The 21,920-nt window shown below is 31.7% G+C and overlaps 1 protein-coding gene across 1 annotated transcript in view; it reads left to right on the top strand.

Annotated features, from left to right (window-relative positions):
- Positions 1–538: 538 nt before the first annotated feature.
- LOC114328570 (zinc finger protein 91-like) overlaps positions 539–21,920 on the top strand; it is a 99,545-nt gene continuing 78,163 nt past the window's right edge. Inside the window, exon 1 of the mRNA XM_050651705.1 lies at positions 539–766. The gene's annotated coding sequence lies outside the window, so the exon portion shown is untranslated. The remainder of the gene's footprint in view (positions 767–21,920) is intronic.

The raw sequence follows: 21,920 nt of genomic DNA, 5'->3' as shown, positions 1-21,920 counted from the left end.
ATCAGTCCATTTTAATTCGTATCTACTTATCCAATATATTTGAAAATATTATCATTTAACCTAACCTATTTTTTATAGTTTAGACTTGCTTCATCTGTTTCTATCACATATCTAAAAGATAAATAATTTAATTAATAAAATAGTTTAAAAGCACATTTAGATAAGTATGAATACTATGAAAGTATGAAATCTAGTAGTTGAAGAAAGAATAATCTTTTTTTAGCCGTGATAGATCCACTGCACATGATTTAAATTGTGGCACGAAATTCAATATGACATTACTTGCACATGCGCAAATTAACGTCTCCTGAACATACCATACCAAACCCAAATACCCAAGGCCCAAGACCCAAATACCAAACCTATTATTATTCTATTTATGTTTATGTTCTAGTTCGTACGTTTGTAGCAAATACTATAGTCCATAGTATTAGTATTTATTTGTAGTTTGTAGTATTGTAGTGTTTCCTTAGGAAATTTGTATTTCACTTTTTGGGTATTAATGAAATACATAAACTCAAGTGTAATCAAATGGAAGTCAAACAAGAGATTAGTGATGAAACCTGCAAATTAGAAGTAGAGTATAATGACCTGGATGATGCTCTTTTGGATGGCTTTAAATGTGAAATCAAGGAGGAATCCAGTAGGCAAAGTACACATGGCACATATGATTATTTAGACTTCAAAGAACATTCCATAAATACTGAAATAAAACAACATGAGAATAAACTTAATCCATTTGAAGAAAACCAAAAAAATGAAAAAGGTTAGTAAAAATATATAAGCATTTCTCCCATATTTAGCGTTGTATTGTAAAGATGCATACATACTGACTACCCTCTGTTTTAAACGTTAGAACCAGTATGGATGTATATTGCAAGTGGGTTTGCCATTCTGTGAATTACTTACTTATTCCTCTTCACTCCATCCGGAGCATAGGGCGTCAACTGTCTGCCTCCATTCTATTCTATCCTTTGCACTGATCTTTCCACTGATTCTGTGAATTATCATAAATAAATTCTCCTTCAGTATTCCACCCTCTACAAGCGGCAACATTTTCAAGAAGAGTCTCATTTAGTTTGTATTGGGTGTATCCTTCGTACACTGAATCTCATGTCTGAAGACATAAAATTCTACGCTGTAGAGCGTTTTCTTCCGAACGGACCAAAAGAACTGAGTGCACAAACACACAAATGCAAGTTATTTGAAGTGTTCGTTCTATTTGATGCTTTCCCATGTTCTGCACATTTTATTTCAGTACTCATACGATCATGGAAGTAAAAAATCTGGTTATAGCTGCTGAAACTTTTTTCTTATTCAATTTATGACAAATACAGTAGACTCCCTCTATAACGAGAACTGAAATGGTGGACTAATTACCTCATTATAAGCGGATCTCGTTATATCAGGTTCTTCACTAAATGAGGTTCTTGACCACTGAAATGTTTTTATGCTTCTTACGTAGTTTATTAGGTGTCAATGGTCGACCTTAACAATGAGACTTTCGACATCATGAATTGTAAATTTCCTACAATATTCAATATCGGTCGATAGATAAACAGTTTATTACAGGCAGTGGAGTTTGTTACAGCACTGGCCTCGAATGGCACACAGATGCTGGGCATGTATGTGTACAGGCAGTTGGGCTATTTATAGCTATTACTGCCCTGATAGGGGCTTCACGACCTTGAGGTTGGTTCGGGGGCTTAATCTGACTGTTCAGATAGGGCTGTAGTCTGGCGCAGGAAGTGGATCAAGTATGTGTGTACGAATGCATAGGATCTCCCTAATATAGAGCTCTCCGATGAATGAAGGCACCCCCTATAAACGGGCAAGGCCTGGTGAATGGTAAGTATGAAAGGATGTGAAACAACCTCGCTAGACTGGTTCCTGTCACGACTTAGCTCTCTGGAGTATCTGGGAATCTTTCCTAGGTACTCGAGAGACTAGGAATGTATGAACTGCTTCAGCGACCAAGAAGTAGCCGGACCTAAGTTAACCCACCCCTATCTGGTTGTACCACTACCCGGGCGTAAATTTAAGTAGAAGACCCTCTGGCGTTCACTGCCACATCTCCAGTCTACGGCACTGCTCACATCGCCAATTTATTTATTTATATATATTTACGAGCAAAGCTCATTGCAATAAAACATTACAGAAGATATGAAGAATTAACAAAATATTACAAATATACGTAAAATACAATAAGATACAATAAACACTACGACAATAAAGCAAGTCAAAAAGTAAAAATAACAGGTAAAGATATATAATCACAAGTTTAAAATATTCAAGAACATAAAACTAGAGGGTGCAATCCTTTAGCATTTTTAAAAATCGCGAACTATCCACAAAGAAATCCACACAATTGGAGCAAGCATTTGCCTGTCTAGAAACCCTCGAGATGAAAGAATTTGCAGTGAAGTTAGTTCTGCTGATGGGAGTATGAAACGTAGATCTTGAACGTGTGATTCTGGAGGGAATATGTAAACCTACTTCCTCCAGGAGCTCAGGGCAGTCGTGAATTGAATTTATAATATTATACAACATGTACATGTCCTTCTTTTTCCGTCTGCTTGATAAGGTGTCAATGTTAAGTTCTAGTTCAAGATCCATATAATTCCAGTCTCTACGGTTTGTTTTGAATGCGACGAACCTAAGGAATAGGTGCTGGATCCTTTCAATCTTACAGTTGTATGTCTCATAGGTGGGTGACCAGACGCAAGATGCATATTCCACGATTGGCCTCACCATTGCACAGTACAACAGTTTAAACGATCTCAACTGCTTAAAGTCTTGGGAGCATCTTTTAATAAAACCTAACAGTTGAAGCGATTTTGAGATGATATTGCTTATATGAATATACCGAATATATGAATATACAGTTATACCAGTTTAGATACACAGTAAATGTGCTCTTAGAATTTATCAATTTTTAAGTGGTTTTAAATTAGAAAAAATACCGAAGTTTTGCATCAAAATAATCCTTAAGGATTTATCTAATTGAAAATTATAAAGTTACAATAATAAATTTAATGGTTTAGTTGTAAAATTGCATTTAACACCAAAATGAAATTAGTTGTTGACAAAAAGAGACTTTTTTCCACTTAAAAAGTTAATGTGTTTTGGTGACCAGTGGTGGAGTGTTCTTTGAATTCAACAAAGGATCTAATTGTTAAAACTTAAAAATGGCTGGAATATGTTATAAGTGTCAGACTTCATGTAATTATAAAGAAGTCAAAAATGAGATGTTTGGATGCCCATGTGATTTATGCAAAAGAGTAATTTGTAAATCTTGCTCTGGCTTATCAGCTTCTGAAGTAAGAGTTGTAGTTATGTCTAATAGAATAATGCCTTTCTTTTGCCCTTCATGTAGGGATGCTTTAAACATACCTGCCCTTATAAAAAAAGTTAATGATCTGGAATTAGAACTCCAAAATTTCTCATCAAGCCTTAATTGCAAAATCACAACTTTAGAGCAAAGGATACTAAGAATGGAGATTTACGAAGCTGATAAAGTAACTCAAAGTTCCAAATTAATTGTTTCAAATTCTGATCATGTGAAATCAACTGGCACTGGTAATCATTATGAATCGTTTATAAGTGAATATAGTGAACGTCGTAAACGTGAAAATAACCTTATGTTGTTCAATGTTCACGAATCTGCCGAAGATTTAAAAACAGTTGAAGAATTACTTTCAGGTTTTACTGAAGTATCCATAAAAAAGTTGTTTCGTGTTGGAAAGCAAGGAAATAGGCCTCGACCAATTAAAGCAATTCTGGACAGTTCTGCTAGTGTTATTCGTGTACTAAAAAACCGAAGTCAATTACCTTCAAATATTAGAGTTAGCTCCGATCTTACTATCAGCCAGCGAAATTATTTAAATGAACTTAGGAAGGAACTGGAAATAAAAAAAAGTGCTGGTGAAACAAATCTGACTATCAAGTATGTACATGGAATTCCTAAAATTTTACCTATTAAAGAAAAAAATTAATCTGTAGGGATAAATCTAATTTAAATCATTCAAAGCTATCTGTTTATTTTCATAATGTGGGAGGCATGCGTACGAAGTTGATAGATTTTAGTCTAAGTGTATTATGTTCGAGTTATGATGTTATTATACTTGTTGAAACATGGTTGACAAATAGCTATTCTGATTCAGAATTGGGCTTGGATTATAATATCTTTCGAGCAGATCGTGATAATTTTGATCATTTTAAAGATAAGGGAAGAGGTGGCGGTGTCCTTATAGCTGTTAAGAAAAAGTTTAACAGTTTTGCTCTATCTATACCTCATACTAAAGTTGAACAAATTTTTGTACTAGTTAATATTGGAACAGAGAAAGTTATTTTTGGCTCTGTGTACATACCGCCACAGTCTGATCATGAAATATACGAAGATCATTGTAATGTCCTTGATTTTATATTAATGAACAATAACTACTCTAAGGTTTTTATTTCTGGTGACTTTAATCTTCCGAATGTTACGTGGACAAATGATAATTTAGGAGTTAGTTTATTGAACTATCCACCAAATTCACCAGCTTTACATATGGTCAATTGCTATAGTTTTTACAACCTTTTTCAAAATAATTTTGTGTCCAATAGTAGAAATGTAATTTTAGACTTAATCTTTTCTAATTGTAACGAGTTGAGTGTTGTAAATGCTGCTGATTTAATTTTTCCTAACTCCCTTAACCACAATGGTGTAACATTTGATGTTAATATAATAAATAACAGTGATCCTTTAAAGTACGCAGAGTCATATTATGATTTTAAAAACGGTGATTATATTGGTATGAAATTTTACGATATTGTCAATCATGCAATAAATTCTTATGTTCCTAAAAAAGTATGTAAGACAAGTACATTTCCAATTTGGTTTAGCCCGGAGTTAAAACGACTAATAATAGAAAAGAAAAAATATCATAAAAAGTATAAGATGTTCAACAATTATGATGATTTTATTATTTTTCATAACTTACGATCTGAATGTAGTACACTGAGTATGGATTGTTATAATTTATATGTTAGAGATTCTGAATTTAGAATTAATAATGACCCAGGCACTTTTTGGAAATATATAAACAGTCGCAAAAAAAATTATGATGTACCTTGCCATTTATATTTAGGAGATGATCAAAGTAGTTCTGGGGAGGAAGCTGTGAATTTATTTGCCAAATTTTTTTCTACAGTGTTCACTGACCATAATACTACCCCCCCACAATATCAATTTGAAAATGCTGGTAACATGAGTTCATGCTCTTTTAACATAAATACTATTTTTGAGAGTATTCACAATTTGGCTCCTAAACTAAATTTTGGCCCTGATGGCATTCCTAACTATCTATTAAAACAATGTGTTTGTACTATATCTAAGCCATTGTGTATACTCTTTAATAAATCTTTGCAAGAAGGGGTTTTCCCTGATTGCTGGAAACGAAGTTACGTAAAACCTATATTTAAATCTGGTTCAAAGTCAAATGTGGAAAACTACAGAGCAGTTTGTACTATATCAGCAATTCCAAAATTATTAGATTATTTAGTTACTAAGCAGCTTACTTGTGAATTCGGCAGTATTCTGGTGAATGAACAACACGGTTTTGTACAGGGTAAATCTACAGTAACTAATTTACTTCTTTATCAGAATGACATTGTTATTGCTTTGGAGAACAAATTACAAGTAGATTCCATCTATACTGATTTTTCTAAAGCATTCGATAAGGTCAATCATAATATCTTACTTGCAAAACTTACAGCATACGGTGTTTCTGGAAGTCTCTTTGATTGGATGCAAAGTTACCTGACTAATCGAAGTTTAAGTGTAAAAATAGGATGTTTTCTTTCTAATGCTTTTACAGCTACATCTGGAGTACCGCAAGGTTCCCACTGTGGCCCCCTTCTATTTAATCTGTTCTTGAATGATGTTCACTCTATTTTTAAGGAAGTTAACTTTTTAATGTTTGCTGATGATGTTAAAATATATAAGACTGTCAATAATGAGGATAACATTTTTCAGCTTCAGTCACAAGTAAATGATTTTTATGAGTGGTGTGGTCGAAATGATATGGAACTTAATATTAATAAATGCTTTTTAATAACTTTTGCTAGATCCCATTCGCCTATTCACCATCAATATTTTATTAATAATACTCCTGTCACACGTGTGAACGAAATTCGGGATTTGGGTATAATATTTGATTGTAAATTAACATTTTACTCTCACATTGACCATACTGTTTCGAAAGCATTTAAGATCAGCGGCGGCTCGTGGGTCAATCTTCAGGGGGGTCATTTTGGTTTGAAAACTTCAAACTGTTGATTTTTTAAAGTATTTAAAAGATCTTTTAGCATTTATATTTTAGATAAAAAATACAGACTTAGATAAAACTCAATACTATTTACCCTAGTTTTCCGAAAATTAAATTTGTCTTTTTTTAGAGTAAATCTTTTAAAAAATATAGGAAAAATGGTATGAACAGGTTATTGACTGATATATAGATAGGAATATTTATAGTATAATAAATTGTAAATTTATTAAAACGAAACTTACTTTAAATATTTTTATATTTTAAGTCAATTCTTCTATCCTTTAGTTCTGCAAAATAGTCTATGACCTTCTCATTGAAATTTGGAATGCTCTTGACAAGCGTTTTCTCGATGCTCAGCATAGACAAGGCACTAAGTCTAGGTTGTCCCATCGTATTACGCAGGAATGTTTTTACTCTTTTTAAAGTAGAAAAACATCTCTCACTTTCCACGGTTGTCATAGGGAGTGTGCACAAAATATTTAATAACTTCACTGCTTCAGAAAATGTTTCAGACAAATTCATGTTAATAAAAAGCTGAAGTATGGCTACTGCACCAGCACTATTGCGAAAATCCTCACGACAATATAAGACTTCAAGTTCCGATTTTAGTTTGGAAATATTCACTGTGGGATAATTAGCCGTCACCATTTTTAAAATATTTTGCGGAAAGTTGGTAGTGTATGCTTCAAATTTCTCTATGTAGAATAACTGTGAAATCATGAGATGATCATTGAAACTAAACCTGTGATTTATTTCAGATATAATAATATCACAAATTTCAAGTGCAGTTCGTCGCTTTGGATCCTCTGCCTGCAGTAGTTTTTCTTTTTTTTGCTGTTGATGTGCTTGGTACTTCTGATTCCAAAATAGTATTTCTAATTATTTGGATATTGTTGTTAAAAGACAGGATACAATTTTTGACAGATATAACATCAATGTCTCGCATTTGCAATTGTTTAAACAATATATCAACATGGGGCATTATTTTATGGAAAAAATTTAACCAAAATAAAAAATGCTCATCTTCCAAATGTCTTTTTAAACCAGTTGCTTGATTTATATTGTTACCATCTTGCTCCTCATCAATAATTTCCTCTAAGCAAGATTTTAAATCATCTTTATAAGTGTATACAATTTCAACACATTTTGTATTGAAAGCCCATCGAGTAGGCGCAGCTTTAGGTAGCCTTACTTTAACCACTCTATCCAGAACCATCGTACGTTTTGGAGATCGGCCGAAAAAGGACGAAAATCCGTGTAAATTTGCAAAAAATATTTTTATCGGTTTGTGTTGACTCGCCGCTTTTTGGAGGATAAGATTAAATTGATGGGCATAGCAGTGAATGAAGTGTGCATTTGGGTATATTTCTTTAATTTTTGTTTGTACTCCTCCCAGTTTACCGCTCATGACTGATGCACCATCGTAACTTTGGGCAATCAATTTTTCAGGTGCTTCATTAATTTTTAATAATTGAAGTTCTTCCAATATTACATTAGTTAAATGTTGTGCTGTAGTACCTAGGGGGTTAACAAATTTCCAAAATCTTTCATGTACAATACCAGTTAATACATATCGCAATATGATAATCATCTGCGTTTTATTGGAGCTGTCTGTGGTCTCATCTACTTGAATGGCCACAAAATTTGTCTGGCCAATCTCCTTCATGATATGAGTATGCACAATGGCTAACATTGATTCTAAAATATCGTTCTGAATTGTTTTCGATGTTCCTTTAAATACTGTACTTTTTTCAATGTGTTCTTTAAACATTAAATCCAGTTCAGAAACAAAATCGATAAGGCCCAGAAAAATTCCACGATTATTGGAGCTGTCACTTTCGTCATGACCGCGCAATGCAATTTCGAAAACTCCACAAAATTTTACACAGTCGATTAGTTTGTTTAAAATATACCTATTTTTAGATACCAATTCATTAAAGTCATGCACAGATTTACGATATACACTATCAAGTTGCTGTCTTATGTTAACACGTCCTAAACTTGCGTAACTCATTGATGAATTTATATGAGTAGTTGAAGAGGCATGTTTTGTAATTTTCACTTTTAAATGCTTAATGTCAGTTACTCCATTTTTCGCCCATACAGCGTCATTCGAAAACAGTAAACACGGATAGCAAAAAAATGCATTTCTCACACTGCAGCCACAAATCCAATCACACAAATTGTACATTGATTCTTTAAAATATCTTTGAATGTCCTTACCCCTATCCTTTGTTGTTTGTTTTAAATTCATGTTTGGTTTTGGTCGACCACTTTCTTTTTTCTCAAGCCGCCGTTCATAATTTAGTGTTCCAGCAGATTTTAAGGCAATTATTTCGTCAACAACACTCATCTTGTTTTTGTTACAATCACAAAAAAATCCAACAAAACAAAATAAATTACGCAAATACGCCGCGATCGATATAGACCTGCCGTGAAGTGCGGTCAGCAGACGGTAACTAACTAAACGTGAGGCCGTCGACTCTACTAGAGGTATACGACGGAAAGGTCACTCCCACTCTCGCCCACGAAATTGCTATCTGCCGTCTCTTTTCTATTTTACATGCATTTGTCCATAAGCCATAAGAACTGTATATAGACAATTTAAAATACGGCCCAGCCACGGGCTTGTGTATAGCGCGAGGCGCGACGTTATTATATCTATTATATTTGTTTTGCCAATGCAGACTGCTGAGAGAGAATTTTATATTTCAGAGTGAAGTTTTAGATAAAAGATATTTTTAATAAAATTGGTATTTTTATGAGATTATTTTAGGGGGGTCATTGACCAATTGACCCTAAGGAGGAGCCGCGCTTGTTTAAGATGTTGGGTTTTGTATTGCGTTCATCAAAAGATTTGTCAATTCACACAATAAAAATCTTATATTGCAGTATCGTGAGATCAATTATTGAATATGGTTCTATTATCTGGTCACCTAGTTATGCATATCAAATCCTAAATATTGAAAAGGTTCAAAACAAATTTTTACGTTTCGCAGCTTTTAAGATGGGTTTAACAGTTAGAAATTATACTTATGATAATATATTAAAGAGATTAAATTTTCAAACTCTTGAACGCAGAAGAGTCATGTTGGATATTTGTTGTCTTCGCAAAATTATCTCTGGTGTTATTAACTCCGAAGAATTGATAAGTCTTGTATACTTTAATATACCTGCTAGATTGACACGAAATCCACAAATATTCAGGGAACAACGACATGCTACAAATTATGGTCAATATGCACCAATTAGTAGATTGGCCCTGTATGGAAACAAGTTTAGTCATGTAATAGATCTGTTTGGTTCTTCAGTTTCCTCTATTAAACAAGAACTCGGGCGTCTTGAATTTTGAATTTAAAAAATTAAATAGATTTAACTGTTATAGTTAATTCAGTTGTTTTCATCATTTACAAATAATTTATATTCTTTTTTATTTTTTATGTTTGTGTTTTATAGTTGTAGTTTTACATGTATCTAAATTTTATATTTTCATTATTATGACAAAAGCTCTGCTTTATTGTATTTTGTATGTATTGGGTTTATCCCGTTAATAAATAAATAAATAAATAAATAAAAAAATATTGAAAGATAGTCCAGAGTCAAGTGTAACTCCAAGATCTTTTATGGATGTGACTGTTGTGATATTTATATCACCTATTTTGTATGTGAAAGAGATAGGACTTTTCGAACGCGTGAGTGAAATGTGAAAACATTTGCAGGAGTTGAGAACCATGTCATTGTTGCTGCACCATTCATTCAACCGATTCAAATCGGACTGAAGCCTTAAACAGTCGAGTGGATTCCTAATGTGGCAGTAAAACTTAACATCGTCAGCAAATTTATAGTCAACTGATCCGATATTATCTACCAGTTGTATCTATCCTACACTCCGAGTACAACCAGAAAATGCTTTCCCTCCTTCATGCTTTTCCCACTAAACCTACACCCCCAACAGACAAGGTGAAGGTGTAAAATTGTACTTTGTACTGTGCCCAGGCATGCATGCCAGTTGTGTGTCTAAAGGGAACTGTCTCAAATGGTCGACTGGAGGAACCAGGCCACACCCCCTTTCATTTAAGGCCCTATACCGGCACAGGGAGCGCTGCTGGTATGGACAGTTTATTTAATAATAGCATTTAATAATAATAATAATAGTGTTTTTCTACGACTGTTTAATAACATGCTCATTATTCGCTATTTTTCATAGATAATAGCACCCATTACGTATGGCGCAGAAGATATAATTTTGAACTATACGCAGCATACAACGAACCCGACGTCATAACATCCATAAAGATCGGACGTCTGTGCTGGATGGGCCATGTTTTTTTTTATTTCCACGGGACAAGCCCAATAAGGTTACAATTGTTTACAAATTTTGGAACAATTTAGTATACTAAATATAAGTCATATATATATAACACATAAAATGTTGAACGAATATTGGAGACCGAAACACCAAAACACATAATGAAGCAAACACCAGTAGGAAGAAGGTCAAAGGGAAGACCCAAACTTAGATACATGGAACAAGTGGAACAAGATCTGAAAACACTTGAGATTACCCACTGGAAGAACAAAGCAAGGAACAGAACAGAATGGCGGAAAATCCTAGAACAAGCCAGGACCCAAAAAGGGTTGTCGAGCTACTGATGATGATGAATAGCACCCAGTACTGTACCCGTGAGTAGTAATTCATTACTCACGGGCTGAAGTTACTCACGGGTCATTACTCACGGGCTGAAGTTAGATTCAAGTGGCGCATGCGACTTTTAATATTAATCGTATATAAACTGCAAATAAAATTACGTAAACTTATTTATTTAATACAATAATTATTGTAATTTATATCAATAATTAACTTCGAAAAATTTTTAAAGGAATTTTAACTGTAACAATGTCAGTATATTTTTTACGTTTATATCTTGTTTACTAAAAATTTTGATGTTTATCATTTATTTTAGTGACAGTGACATTAGCGCATGTTAATTGGAATTTATAACTAATATTGTGTTTATTTTTTAAGTTATATTGTGTTAATTATGTTATAGTTATACATACTATTAGGTATAGTTATATTATTATATTATATATAGTTAAATGTAAATATACTGTTATATTTCTATTTGATATAAAAATTAAAATTTGATAATTATAAACAAAATTCACTTTAATATAAAATATTTTTAATTTTCTCAACCTCGGGCATATAAATTTAGAACAACCTGTATACAACAAATTGTTATATTTAATTTTAAGAAGTGATTAGAATAAGCGTACGAAACTCGGAACAATGTGCTTAGATAAACAAAGTGAATGACGCGTACCATTATCGTTCTTCTCGGAAGGTCGATCATTAGCCTATGCTAAATAAAACTCAGTGAAATAGATGATAGTTCATTATCGTTTTTCGCGGAAGGTTTCGATCATTAGCCTATGCTAAATAAGACTCATTTGAAAGAGAGAATAGGTCATTAAAATTTGTAAATAGTTAGAAAGTATTTTAGAATGGGAATTAAATATTTTCTTTTGAAATCCATTAAGCATAATTAGAAAGATTAAAAATTGGTTTTGAGGAATACTACGAATGAGAGTTGGTGGTGGAAGATTGATTTGTGAATCTGGAAGGGATATTTAGAAAGTAGGGGAATGGATGAGAAAGTGAGATCAGAATGTTTTGAGCTGTCGAGAAGTGAAGTCGAGTAGTAGACGGTAGTGTACGGAGAGTGAGAAAGCCGATGTAGTTCCGTGAGTGTGGAGTATCTATCGTGGAACGAGAAGTAGGCCAGGTCGAGAGTAAAAGAACCTCCTTGAGCCAAGAGTGTCCCGGTAGCTGATAGCAGTTTCGAGAAAGGTAGAACACAGCATCACGACAGACGCAGGAACGAGAGCTATACGAGCTAGTTTTTCAAAGGAGAACATTACTGGAAGCCAGGACGAGGTTTGATCGCAGCCAAGGATAGCAGGAAACGGGTTTTGTGTGAGGACATTTTCAGTTCACCAGGAAAAGGTCAGTCTCATTTGTTTGGACATGAATGTATGGGTTTTTCGTATTAAATTCCACATAAAAAATTGAATAACATAATCAATAATATCAGAAAAGCTTCATCAAACTTAAATAGAGTTGTTCCTAATAACTCCTAATAGTTAAATGTTAATAAAAACTTTCAATTGAAAACCAAAAGGAAATAAGATTCCCATTTGTAAATGTTATGTTTAAGAATAATAAGAAATAGCAAATAAAAAGCATTGATTGCCTTTTAAATAAAATAAAAAATATTTTGATTATAATTGTAACCCATATGTGTATTTTTTTTACTCTTTTCTTTTCTATCCCGATTAGGAACCATTAAGAAATATTTAGAAGCCACGAAAGTAAGTAATTAATTTATAATTCGCCCTGAGATTGAAAACATATTGATATGTGATCTGGTTAATTAATTAGATTAGTATTAATACATTGATTAAATTAAGTGACATATAAGAATATTATCTCATATCAATAATTAAAGATCACATCAATACATTATAACTATATATATGAAATACGAATACTATATACAGGGTGAGTTTTTAGTGCGGGATCGGTCGATAATTCCATTACGGTATAGAATATCGAAAAAAGTTATTTAGAAAAAATGTAGCCAATGATATTCTCCACGCTTGGAAAATATGTCCATTTCTACAGGGTGATCAATAACAGCATGGTATATCAAACATATAATTTTTTAAATGGGACACCCTATATATTTTTTCATATTTATATTCCCCTCATAATTCTTGTTCATATAATATAGGGTTTTGCATTACTATACAGAATATTTAACAAGTTATGACCATTTTTATTTCGAAATCCCTATGATATTAACACCCTGTATATAAAGAAGTAATCCATAGACAATAATTTGTTTTATGTAGTAAGATAAACAATAAACTGTAGTTTTTAAATTAAGTCCAATTGAAACCATTGACGAATGTTTGTATACAGGGTGAACTACAAAACCAAATTACGATTTTCTCTATTTTTTAAATGGATCATCCTATATTTCATTTTTCAAAAATATTGTATTTATTATACTCTTTCATTTTTATATAGACCCTATATCTAAACTTATTACTTTCGGAGATATTTTTAGTTTTCTTCAACTTTCGGGAATACATTCAATTTTTCTAGTAGAAATAAGTTGGTATTGAATGATAATTAAACAAAATTATTTTTATTCAATAAATAACTAACACAAAATATAAACCATAGCAATAAGCAATGAATGTATCAATAAATGTGATATTAAGGAATTATCATATTTCCCTAATATACAAGAATCATACAATTCCTACAAAAAAATATAGGTATCTTGTGTATAATAAAATTACAAGATTATTTTTATTTAATAAACAGCTCACACAAAACATAAATCAAAACAATATACAACTAATTTAATAGTTTTTAGATTATTATATCAACAGCATTCTAAGCCAAGAAGTTTTTAGTAACACATTCCTAATTGCAGATTGTGACCCGCAGTTATTAATAATATAATTTTCATATTAAATTTCATTATTATTTATCAAGAAATCCCTACTTTGTTAACACTCAAACTAGGTGATCTGCTATAAAAATGTTTAAGGTAATATTTTTAGAGATTATGTGATTGGTCCACATTTTTTGATGGTTGAGGTTTTTATACGACGGTGCTCCAGTTCTTCCAAAATTTATTTTTTTCAAGTGGGGCTATATAAAAACCTTGTATACCAGAAGCATCCAACAACGCATCCATTGATGATATGAAAAATAGAATAAAAGAAGCTTTTAATAATATTGACTTACAAAAATGTTAGAAATGTGGCTCGGTCATTTGAATATCGGTTACAAAATTGCATAGACGTTGAAAGTGGTCATTTTCAACATTTACTTTAGATATATCCTTAACATCACATTAATTGGTACATTCATTAAATTTTGTTATGGTTTATTATTTTTTTGTTAGTTATTTATTGAATGAAAATATTTGTTATATTATTACATAATACTTATTTGTTAAGTTATTTATATTTATAAGAATTGAATGTATTCCCGGCAAATGAAGAAAACTAAAAATATCTCAGAAACTAATAAGTTTAGGTATAGGAGATGCTATATAAAAATGAAAGAGTATCATAAATACAATATTTCAAAAAAAAAAAAATAAAATATAGGGTGATCTATTAAAAAAAAATTGAGAAAATCGCAATTTTGTTTTGTAGTTTAAAAGTGCTTATAAAAATGAATGTTCTACTAAAAAATTCTTGGCTTAGAATGCTGTTGATATACCAATCTAAAAACTGGTACATCAGTTGTATATTGTTTTGATTTATGTTTCATGTAAGTTATTTATTGAATAAAAATATTCTATTTTTTTATATACAATACAAAGTTTTTTTTGTAGGAATTTTACGATTCTTGTATATTAGGGAAATACATATGATAATTCCTTAATATCACATTTATTGGTATATTCACTGCATATTGCTATGGTTTATATTTTGTGTTAGTTATTTATCTAATAAAAATAATTTTGTTTAATTATCACTCAATACTAACTTATTTCTACTAGAAAAATTGAATGTATTCGCGAAAGTTGAAGAAAACTAAAAATATCTCGGAAAGTAATCAGTTTAGATATAGGGAATGCTATATAAAAATGAAAGAGTATATTAAATGCAATAATGTTGAAAAATAAAATATAGGGTGATCCATTTAAAAAAATTGAGAAAATCGTAATTTGGTTTTGTAGTTCACCCTATATACAAATATTCGTCAATGATGTGAATTGGACTTAATTTAAAAACTACAGTATATTGTTTATCTTATTACATAAAACAAATTATTGTCTACGAATTACTTCTTTATATACAGGGTGTTAATCTCATAGTGATTTCGAAATAAAAATGGTCATAACTTGTTAAACCCTCTGTATAGTAATGCAAAACCATATATTATATGAACAAGAATTTTGAGGGGAATATAAATATAAAAAAATATATAGGGTGCCCCATTTAAAAAATTATATCTTTGATATACCACGCAGTTACTGATCACCCTGTAGAAATGGACATATTTTCCAAGCGTGGAGAATATAATTGCCTACATTTTTTTTAAATAACTTTTCTCGATATTTTATACCATAATGGAGGTATAGACCGATCCCGCACTAAAAACTCACCCTGTATATGAAATCCACCGACAACAGCCATTTCCTATTTATTAGATTCACTGACAGTAGGTACAAATTTCTTATAATTTTGCGGAAACGAATAGAACTTATATATTACCAGGATTATATATTATTGAGGAAAGAAATAAATTATTAATCACCTAGGTAGATCTTGGCCATAGAAATAAGTTGCTTTAAACTGCAGTTAAATATATCGCAGTAAATACTTAAGGCATTATAATAGCTGCACATGACGAATAGAGGAGAATTCAACATAAGGTTAGTTCTAGCTTGTGTATTTCTGAATGTAATCTCTTAGTTTTTTGAAGTAAACTATAACATACTAAAATTTCATGCAAATCCTTAATTCTTTGCCGAAGGTGTAGAACGTCGTTAAGCTGTTATTTTTAAGTAATAATATTGAGCGCCATGCACGAGGTAGGCGGCCGTAAATGTGAGTGCAAGTAAGATGCACAATTGGGCTCTCTCTTGCACTTAGCATTTACGGCCGGCTACCACGTGCATGGCGCTCAATATTATTACTTAAATATAACAGCTTAGTAATAAAATAATGACAAAAATTTCTTTGGGATCTTGTAGGGGGGGCATTAAACTTTGATTTAGTCACTTTCTGACTTTCATAATAATAACTTTGAACCGAGTAGTCCTGGGGGGCACAACGGCCTCCTTAATTCAGATGGACTTACCTAAGTTTTTTTATGTATTTTGACCCGTCGAACACGAATTTTTTGGGTAGCAGTTGATCCGGATGTCGATAAGATTGTTATAAACAAAGATCTTGAGGAATGTTCTTACAAGTTTTCCGTAGGATTCATAGTTTTCGAGATAAACGCGGTTGAACTTTCAAAAAATCGAAAAAGTGCAATTTTTGAACCCGAATAACTTTTGATTAAAAAATAAAATAGCAATTCTGCTTACCATTTTTCGTTTTTTTTTTCAATTTTAAATTGCTTATGCTTAGAGACCTTCTTTATCCAGAATGGTCCAAAAAACCTACAAAAAAATTGTCCTGGCCAAAAATATTGATTTTTGCAATTTGATTAAAAAAAATTGTTTATTTATTTATTTATTTATTAACGGGATACCACCCAATTTAATATATACACAAAATATTATATTTATCTAGTGATACAATAAATGATATAGTAAATATGTATGACAAAAATTGGCGATGCAGCTGTATAGAAAAAACAAATATTAAAATAATACAAAGTAAATAACAAATATAAATCACATAAGATTACAAAATTTTTTTTAAACACTGTCTACAAACATTTTCCGAAGCGCACAGCAACAAATCAAGGTCTATTCCTATTCTATTTCCATTTAGAATGATTCTACTCGGCGGAGAATGCCTATCAAAGTTGCAGCGATGAAATTTAATTGCAAAATTTGGGATGTTCTAGTAACTCTAGAGGGAACATTAAAGTCAATTAGAGACAGTAGATCATTGCAATTAATTTTTGAAATCAGTAGTTTATGAAGAAACAAAACATCAGCATACATCCGTCTGGAAGATAGCCTAGGAAGGTTTAATTTATTTCTAATTTCTGAGTAGGAATGGTCACTTAAAGGTTTGTGTAATTTAAAACTTAAGTATAGTATTTTTACTACAAAAACGTTATTACGTAGGTCAAAATTTTTGACGTAAAAGAACTGTCAAAACATTAGAATGTGACTTTTCATTATTGCTATGTTTATTATAAACACGGCAATAATGAAAAGTCACATTCTAATGTTTTGACAGTTCTCTTACGTCAAAAATTTTGACCTACGTAATAACGTTTTTGTAATAAAAATACTATACCTAATGAATTTATTTTGCTTATTTATTTAATATAGCTTGGCTATATGGACTTCATAAGTGGGTGACCAAACAACTGAGCAATACTCAAGAACAGATCTAACTAGGGAAATGTAAATCAGTCTGATGGAATTAATGTTATGCAAACATCTAGAAGTTCTAATAATGAAGCCTAACATTTTAAATGCCTGGTTATTCACAAATCAAAATGAGCGCAAAAATTTAGTTTGGAATCTAATTGAACACCTAGATCTCTTACAGTTGATACAGTCTTCAGTGGTTCTTCAGCTAATTTGTAATTATAAAAGAGGTTGTTAATTCTTCTAGTGACATTTTCCAACATTAATGCTCATTTGGTTCCAATTGCACCATGCCATAATTTTGCTAATATCATTTTGAAGTTTTTCACAATCTGAGACGGATTCGATAATTCTATAGATTTTTAAATCATCAGCAAATAGCAGACATTTAGAGTTAATTTGAGATTTAATGTCATTAACAAATATATTAAAAAGGAAAGGCCCTAAGTGGCTTCCTTGTGGAACACCAGATGTTACGGAAATTTCACTAGATTGAAAGTGTTTAATTTTAACAAGTTGTATTCTGCTAGTTAGGTAACTACATAACCAGTTATACAGATTGCCCGTAAATCCAACAGCTTTAAGCTTGTTACACAACAATTTATGATTCACAGTGTCAAATGCTTTGGAGAAATCTGTATAAATAGCATCCACCTGTAGTCTCCTTTCGAAAGCATCAGATATGTATTGCGTGAAAAGTAAAAGATTTGTAGAAGTTGATCTACCTGAAAGAAAACCATGTTGCTCTTCAATTAGTACATTGCATAAAGGTGTTTTAATAGAGTCACATATTATACTCTCTAGAATTTTAGGAATAGAAGAAAGAATGCTTATTGGTCTGTAGTTAGCTATATTACTCCTGTCACCTGATTTATGAATAGGAACAATAAAACTAGATTTCCACAAACTTGGACAAATACCTGAATCAAGTGAATGAGAAAACAGAAAATATAAGGGACATCTAGGGTTAAAGTACATCTACATTTTTTTAATAGTATGGGTGGAATTCCATCTGGTCCAGAGCCTTTAAAAATGTCTAAATTGGCTAATTTTTCAAATATAATTTCAATAGATACATTACAAGAATTTAGACTCACTGTTTTTTCATATTCTAAGGTTGGCTGTATTAAATCATCATCATTTGCTCTGTAAATATTTTGAAAGCATTGCGCAAAATTATTAACGATATCCGCACCATTATTAAGCACTGTGTTTCCAAGAAACATAGTGTTTGGTAGACCATTATTTTTGAGTTTGCTGTTAACAAATTTCCAAAAGTGCTTTACGTTTGAACTAATTCTAGATTCAGTTTGACTTATATAAATATCATGACATGACCTGCTTAATTCTTTGCATTTGATTCTCAAGGAAGAGAAAAGTAGATAATCGTCCCAAGAATTTGTTTGTTTATTTATCTTATGAGCAATTTTTTTCCTAAATATTAATGATTTTAGGTCATTAGTCATAAAACGAGGAAATTTGCGATTTTTTAATCTTACACGTGGTATTGAACAATGGATACCAAACTGCAATATGGAGTAGAACAGTTCCGTGGCTTCGTAAATTCTCTGCAAATACCTAAAACATTCTCCCAGGAGATACTAGCAAGATACATATTAACAGCAACATAGTCTCCTCTCCTAAAATTGAAGACAAAACTATCATATTGAAGCTCATCCATATTATCTTTAATAGCTAAAGAAATAGATAACGCAGGATGATAACGATCACAAGGCAATAAATAATCATTAGCAATTTCAAGTGTTACATTTTCATTATCATTAGCAAAAACTAGGTCAAGTAAAACTCTGTTCCAATTTGTGATGTGATTAAGCTGAAATAGGTTATAAAATGCAAAAGTATCAACTAAAGTATCAGTAGCAGTGTTACTATTATTACTAAAGACACCTCTTTTATCATGGTACGATTCGCTATTTGGCAGATTGTAGTCTCCTATTAGAATGAACTTGTGTTCAGGAAAATTGTGAGATACAGATTCTATACTAATACAATGATTCTCATAGGATATTAAGGCTGAATTAGGAGGAAGATGAACTGTACCAAATATATAACCTTCATTCAGAGTGCAAACTTCAACAAACAGTTCTTCCAAGTGAACATGTGGTAACAGAATAGACCTCGATGAGTAACATTTTTTAACTGCAATAAGGACACCCCCTCCAATTACTTTATCACTAGTTAATGGAGGGCGGTCCTTTCGATATATATTAAAATCTAAAAGTCCCAATTCGTCATTACTGATACCATCACACAACCACGACTCAGTAAATATGAGCACATCATAGTCGGTTGTAGCAGCACTTTCTTCAAGAGCACTAAGCTTGGTTCTAATTCCTCTAACATTCTGATAATATACTGTTAGTTCATCAGACACAATGTGGGAGGTACCCCTGGAATTCAGTTTTTTTTTCTGGATTACTATTTTTGGTACGCCACGAATGTACCTAATGGTAAGATTTTCTTCACCTTTTGAAACCCTATCCGCCAAATTAGTACGAAGCTCACTTAGGTACTTTCTCTGTAGATAGGTGGAATCAGAGCTAATCTTAATATTGGATGCAGCAAGTTTATTTTTATTTTTTAAAATTGACAGTGCTACATTCTTATTTTCAAGGACTACTTTAAGCGGACGTGACATAGTATTCTTGATATTACCAAGTCTAATGACTTTTTTTAACTTGAATGTTGGGGTTAATCACGCTTAAAATTTGTTTAACTTTATTCATATCTTCTTCAATTTTTGCTGGTGCTGTGCTAGAGTTGGTTTCATGGAGGTTATAAATAATAATATTATTTTCACGAAATTTACGTTCTTCAACTTCCTGGATGATGGTATCAAGATCTGTGGCTTTATTATCTCTAGACAGCTCTAGTGAACTAAGTTTATCAATAAGTTGTTCCACCTTTTGTTCAAGAGAACTTATTTGTTTCTTCATCATAGGAATCATTTTAATTCCATCCTCACAGGATTCGTAAAAAAGCTTAAGGACTTTTCTACCCTTCAACTCCAACACCCTGATTTCTGATGCTGTCAGATTGGCACATTGATGATGAATATTTTGACTGCAACCATCACAAACCCAATATTCACCACGCTTGACATACAACAAACATTTTGTGCGTGACATATTTAAAAATTTAGATCAAGCACTGGCCTATCTTCAAAATATATTATTTGTAGAAGTACTGATAACTTTTTATGAAGAGTACTTAAGTTTTTGTTGAACTCAATTAGGAGAATATGTGCTTCTAATTGCAAATAAATGCAATTTCTGGAACATTCACTAATAAAAATGAAAGATAACTTACAGGTTAATAGGGTCTGAACTTTTACGGATTTTTTGATACAAAACAACACATTAAACACTAATAAAAATATCACTTAAATTGTACATCATTAATAGAGCAGAAAAATATGTGCTTTCGCCAGTAGGTATCACAGTTTAATCGTTAAAAAAAATTTGGCCCACTTTTCACGTGGGCGGCTTCTTGAAACTTATTCTGGGATGTCTCACGAATGTAATTATGCAAAAAAATCTCATGGGAATATTTTTCCCAACGAACCCGCCGTTTTCGCCTTGTCTAAATAAGTAGTGGATAGTCCAAGGATAAAAATCTATATGATGCCGAAAGGCGCTTTTACCATGGGGGTTGTTACCACCCCACCTCGGGGGTGGAAATTTTTTATTATATTTTGACCACAAAAGTTGGTAAAAACATTCGTTCTAAGCAAAAAACGTTCTATACATTTTTTTTGATAAAATTAATAGTTTTTGATTTATTCGAAAATATCAATGTTTTAATAAGTTTTCTGCTAATAACTCCAAAAGTTTTCGTTTTATCAAAATAACTTTACTTAACAAAAATGTACCTTTTAAAAAAATAAACAAAATCGGTTTTTTTAATTTTCTTTAAGACCAATAGTAATCGAGCTATACTTTATTATATGTTAGCTCTTCTTCGTCAAATGCTAAATATTGTTGTTTCAAAGTCAAAAGCCGGGAAAGCTATGCATTTTTCGAGGATAACTTGTTCAAACTAATTTAAAGTAGGTATTTAAAAGTATCGATCTCCAGAAATAAAAAATCTCTAGCTCAAAAATGAAGTGACTTATAATGAAAATAATGTCAGTCCATATTTTTTTCAGCGAAAAAGTGTCTCATTGACCTTATTTGGTCTTCTTTATTTATGTATTGTTAATAGGTTTTAGAAGTTTGAACGACTTAAAATGATTAGTTTAAAAAAAATGAGTTAAAAGCGAATGACGAGTTTGTGTAGATTGGAAAAAAATGGCCTTTTCTTCAGAATATGAAGATTAGCATCAGAGATACGTAAAAATGTTTAAATATGAAATTGTAGCTTATTTAATTCCCAAGAACCTGGCTTGCAAACATTTTTTTCTACGGCAAAAATTGAGTGAGCTATTGACAATTAAAACTTGTAATAACATGCAAAAACCACCTTTACCAACCATTTCAAAGTCATCTCT

This window comes from Diabrotica virgifera, chromosome 5 (assembly GCF_917563875.1).
Source record: "Diabrotica virgifera virgifera chromosome 5, PGI_DIABVI_V3a".
Taxonomy (NCBI): Eukaryota; Metazoa; Arthropoda; class Insecta; order Coleoptera; family Chrysomelidae; genus Diabrotica; species Diabrotica virgifera.
Note: the sequence above shows the minus strand (reverse complement) of the source record. Positions and strands in the feature narration are given on the sequence as shown.